A 6,286-nucleotide genomic window follows, 5' to 3' on the forward strand; every position below is an offset into this window, starting at 1 on the left:
TAGACCCTTTGGCCAGAGTGGAAGTTTTGGAGGAACTACATTTCTACAGGTCGCAGGAGTGTGAATATTTCATTTGTCGTTTGGGCTCCCAAGACGAGCGGAACGATGAGGGTACATTAGTATGTCTTATTAGATGTTAACTTTATTTGTGAGGTTTATGTTATGGGACAGTAGAAAAATGAAAAAAAATCAGAAAACAGCCGTATCCCTGCTGAATGCGCACAAAAACAGAGACAAATAGAAAAACACATCCAAACAGTGAAATCATTGCAAAATCAAACACTGAGGGTACCGAAGAATATCTTATAAGATGTTAACTTTATTTGTGAGGTTTATGTTATGGGACAGTAGAAAAATGAAAAAAAATCAGAAAACAGTCGTATTCCAGCTGAATGCGCACAAAAACAGACAAAAATAGAAAAACACATTCAAACAGTGAAATCATTGCAAAATCAATCACTGAAGGTATATATACCTATATCTTATGAGATTTTAACTTTATTTGTGAGGTTTATGTTATGGGACAGTAGAAAAATGAAAAAAAAATCAGAAAACAGTCGTATTCCAGCTGAATGCGCACAAAAACAGACAAAAATAGAAAAACACATTCACACAGTGAAATCATTGCAAAATCAAACACTGAGGGTACCAAAGTATATCTTATAAGATTTTAACTTTATTTGTGAGGTTTATGTTATGGGACAGTAGAAAAATGAAAAAAAATCAGAAAACAGTCGTATTCCAGCTGAATGCGCACAAAACCAGACAAAAATAGAAAAACACATTCAAACAGTGAAATCATTGCAAAATCAAACACTGAAGGTATATAACTATATCTTATGAGATGTTAACTTTATTTGTGAGGTTTATGTTATGGGACAATAAAAAAATGAAAGAAATCAGAAAACAGCCATATCCCTGCTGAATGCGCACAAAAACAGAGACAAATAGAAAAACACATCCAAACAGTGAAATCATTGCAAAATCAAACACTGAGGGTACCGAAGAATATCTTATAAGATTTTAACTTTATTTGTGAGGTTTATGTTATGGGACAGTAGAAAAATGAAAAAAAAATCAGAAAACAGTCGTATTCCAGCTGAATGCGCACAAAAACAGACACAAATAGAAAAACACATCCAAACAGTGAAATCATTATAAATTCAAACACTGAGGGTACATCAATATACCTTATAAGATGTTAACTTCATATTATAGGACAGTAGAAAAAAGATTAAAATACCCTCGATCAGCCTTAGTCCCTGATACACATACGGAAAAATCAGACTCCTGGCTTAATGCCTTTAGGAATTATTACAAAAAACACACCCGAACGGCTGACCTTTGACCTTTCCAAAGGTTGCACAGGTCTGAAACTCGGCACCCTGGATTAGCCTTAGTACCTGATACACATACGGAAAAATCAGACTCCTGGCTTAATGCCTTTAGGAATTATTACAAAAAACACACCCGAATGGCTGACCATTGACCTTTCCGAAGGTTGCACAGGTCTGAAACTCTGCACCCGGGATAAGCCTAAATCCCTGATACACATACGGAAAAATCAGACTCCTGGCTCAATGCCTTTAGGAATTATTACAAGAAACACACCCGAACGGCTGACCTTTGACCTTTCCGAAGGTTGAACAGGTCTGAAACTCGGCACCCTGGATCAGCCAGGAGTCCCTGATACACATACGGAGAAATCAGCATCCGGGCTCATTGCCTTTAGGAATTATTGAAGAAAAGGCAGTTTCCCACCTTTCTTACGTTTGAATTTTACAGACTGTGTTTTTGGCAGTTTTTTTTGGCCGTGGGAAAAAATCCCAAAGTCCTGTGTCCAAAAACTGAAAATCAGGTCATGTCAGACTCTATACAGTCTTAGACCCTTTGGCCAGAGTGGAAGTTTTGGAGGAACTACATTTCTACAGGTCGCAGGAGTGTGAATATTTCATTTGTCGTTTGGGCTCCCAAGACGAGCCGAACGACGAGGGTACATTAGTATGTCTTATTAGATGTTAAGTTTATTTGTGAGGTTTATGTTATGGGACAGTAGAAAAATGAAAAAAAATCAGAAAACAGCCGTATCCCTGCTGAATGCGCACAAAAACAGAGACAAATAGAAAAACACATCCAAACAGTGAAATCATTGCAAAATCAAACACTGTGGGTACCGAAGAATATCTTATAAGATTTTAACTTTATTTGTGAGGTTTATGTTATGGGACAGTAGAAAAATGAAAAAAAAAATCAGAAAACAGTCGTATTCCAGCTGAATGCGCACAAAAACAGACAAAAATAGAAAAACACATTCAAACAGTGAAATCATTGCAAAATCAAACACTGAAGGTAGATAACTATATCCTATGAGATGTTAACTTTATTTGTGAGGTTTATGTTATGGGACAGTAAAAAAATGAAAAAAATCAGAAAACAGCCGTATCCTTGCTGAATGCACACAAAAACAGAGACAAATAGAAAAACACATCCAAACAGTGAAATCATTGCAAAATCAAACACTGAGGGTACCGAAGAATATCTTATAAGATTTGAACTTTATTTGTGAGGTTTATGTTATGGGACAGTAGAAAAATGAAAAAAAATCAGAAAACAGCCGTATTCCAGCTGAATGCGCACAAAAACAGACACAAATAGAAAAACACATCCAAACAGTGAAATCATTATAAATTCAAACACTGAGGGTACATCAATATACCTTATAAGATGTTAACTTCATATTATAGGACAGTAGAAAAAAGATTAAAATACCCTCAATCAGCCTTAGTCCCTGATACACATACGGAAAAATCAGACTCCTGGCTTAATGCCTTTAGGAATTATTACAAAAAACAATCCCGAACGGCTGACATTTGACCTTTCCAAAGGTTGCACAGGTCTGAAACTCGGCACCCTGGATTAGCCTTAGTCCCTGATACACATACGGAAAAATCAGACTCCTGGCTTAATGCCTTTAGGAATTATTACAAAAAACACACCCGAACGGCTGACCTTTGACCTTTCCGAAGGTTGCACAGGTCTGAAACTCGGCACCCTAGATCAGCCTTAGTCCCTGATACACATAAGGAAAAATTAGACTCCTGGCTCAATGCCTTTAGGAATTATTACAAAAAACACACTCGAACGGCTGACCTTTGACCTTTCCAAAAGTTGCACGGGTCTGAAACTCGGCACCCTGGATGAGCCTTAGTCCCTGATACACATACGGAAAAATCAGACTCCTGGCTTAATGCCTTTAGGAATTATTACAAAAAACAAACCCGAACGGCTGACCATTGACCTTTCCGAAGGTTGCACAGGTCTGAAACTCTGCACCCGGGATAAGCCTAAATCCCTGATACACATACGGAAAAATCAGACTCCTGGCTTAATGCCTTTAGGAATTATTACAAAAGACACACCCGAACGGCTGACCTTTGACCTTTCCGAAGGTTGAACAGGTCTGAAACTCGGCACCCTGGATCAGCCAGGAGTCCCTGATACACATACGGAGAAATCAGCATCCGGGCTCATTGCCTTTAGGAATTATTGAAGAAAAGACAGTTTCCCACCTTTCTTACGTTTGAATTTTACAGACTGTGTTTTTGGCAGTTTTTTTTGGCCAGGGGGAAAAAAGCCCAAAGTCCTGTGTCCAAAAACTGAAAATCAGGTCATGTCAGACTCTATACAGTCTTAGACCCTTTGGCCAGAGTGGAAGTTTTGGAGGAACTACATTTCTACAGGTCGCAGGAGTGTGAATATTTCATTTGTCGTTTGGGCTCCCAAGACGAGCGGAACGACGAGGGTACATTAGTATGTCTTATTAGATGTTAAGTTTATTTGTGAGGTTTATGTTATGGGACAGTAGAAAAATGAAAAAAAATCAGAAAACAGCCGTATCCCTGCTGAATGCACACAAAAACAGAGACAAATAGAAAAACAAATCCAAACAGTGAAATCATTGCAAAATCAAACACTGAGGGTACCGAAGAATATCTTATAAGATTTTAACTTTATTTGTGAGGTTTATGTTATGGGACAGTAGAAAAATGAAAAAAAAATCAGAAAACAGTCGTATTCCAGCTGAATGCGCACAAAAACAGACAAAAATAGAAAAACACATTCAAACAGTGAAATCATTGCAAAATCAAACACTGAAGGTAGATAACTATATCTTATGAGATGTTAACTTTATTTGTGAGGTTTATGTTATGGGACAGTAAAAAAATGAAAAAAATCAGAAAACAGCCGTATCCTTGCTGAATGCACACAAAAACAGAGACAAATAGAAAAACACATCCAAACAGTGAAATCATTGCAAAATCAAACACTGAGGGTACTGAAGAATATCTTATAAGATTTGAACTTTATTTGTGAGGTTTATGTTATGGGACAGTAGAAAAATGAAAAAAAATCAGAAAACAGCCGTATTCCAGCTGAATGCGCACAAAAACAGACACAAATAGAAAAACACATCCAAACAGTGAAATCATTATAAATTCAAACACTGAGGGTACATCAATATACCTTATAAGATGTTAACTTCATATTATAGGACAGTAGAAAAAAGATTAAAATACCCTCAATCAGCCTTAGTCCCTGATACACATACGGAAAAATCAGACTCCTGGCTTAATGCCTTTAGGAATTATTACAAAAAACACACCCGAACGGCTGACCTTTGACCTTTCCGAAGGTTGCACAGGTCTGAAACTCGGCACCCTAGATCAGCCTTAGTCCCTGATACACATAAGGAAAAATTAGACTCCTGGCTCAATGCCTTTAGGAATTATTACAAAAAACACACTCGAACGGCTGACCTTTGACCTTTCCAAAAGTTGCACGGGTCTGAAACTCGGCACCCTGGATTAGCCTTAGTCCCTAATACACATACGGAAAAATCAGACTCCTGGCTTAATGCCTTTAGGAATTATTACAAAAAACACACCCGAACGGCTGACCTTTGACCTTTCTGAAGGTTGCACCGGTCTGAAACTCGGCACCCTAGATCAGCCTTAGTCCCTGATACACATAAGGAAAAATTAGACTCCTGGCTCAATGCCTTTAGGAATTATTACAAAAAACACACCCGAACGGCTGACCTTTGACCTTTCCAAAAGTTGCACGGGTCTGAAACTCGGCACCCTGGATTAGCCTTAGTCCCTGATACACATACGGAAAAATCAGACTCCTGGCTTAATGCCTTTAGGAATTATTACAAAAAACAAACCCGAACGGCTGACCATTGACCTTTCCGAAGGTTGCACAGGTCTGAAACTCTGCACCCGGGATAAGCCTAAATCCCTGATACACATACGGAAAAATCAGACTCCTGGCTCAATGCCTTTAGGAATTATTACAAGAAACACACCCGAACGGCTGACCTTTGACCTTTCCGAAGGTTGCACAGGTCTGAAACTCGGCACCCTGGATCAGCCAGGAGTCCCTGATACACATACGGAGAAATCAGCATCCGGGCTCATTGCCTTTAGGAATTATTGAAGAAAAGACAGTTTCCCACCTTTCTTACGTTTGAATTTTACAGACTGTGTTTTTGGCAGTTTTTTTTGGCCGTGGGAAAAAAGCCCAAAGTCCTGTGTCCAAAAACTGAAAATCAGGTCATGTCAGACTCTATACAGTCTTAGACCCTTTGGCCAGAGTGGAAGTTTTGGAGGAACTACATTTCTACAGGTCGCAGGAGTGTGAATATTTCATTTGTCGTTTGGGCTCCCAAGACGAGCGGAACGACGAGGGTACATTAGTATGTCTTATTAGATGTTAAGTTTATTTGTGAGGTTTATGTTATGGGACAGTAGAAAAATGAAAAAAAATCAGAAAACAGCCGTATCCCTGCTGAATGCGCACAAAAACAGAGACAAATAGAAAAACACATCCAAACAGTGAAATCATTGCAAAATCAAACACTGAGGGTACCGAAGAATATCTTATAAGATTTTAACTTTATTTGTGAGGTTTATGTTATGGGACAGTAGAAAAATGAAAGAAAAATCAGAAAACAGTCGTATTCCAGCTGAATGCGCACAAAAACAGACAAAAATAGAAAAACACATTCAAACAGTGAAATCATTGCAAAATCAAACACTGAAGGTAGAAAACTATATCTTATGAGATGTTAACTTCATTTGTGAGGTTTATGTTATGGGACAGTAAAAAAATTTAAAAAATCAGAAAACAGCCGTTTCCTTGCTGAATGCACACAAAAACAGAGACAAATAGAAAAACACATCCAAACAGTGAAATCATTATAAATTCAAACACTGAGGGTACA

Source organism: Solea solea, chromosome 14 (assembly GCF_958295425.1).
Source record: "Solea solea chromosome 14, fSolSol10.1, whole genome shotgun sequence".
Classification (NCBI taxonomy): domain Eukaryota; kingdom Metazoa; phylum Chordata; class Actinopteri; order Pleuronectiformes; family Soleidae; genus Solea; species Solea solea.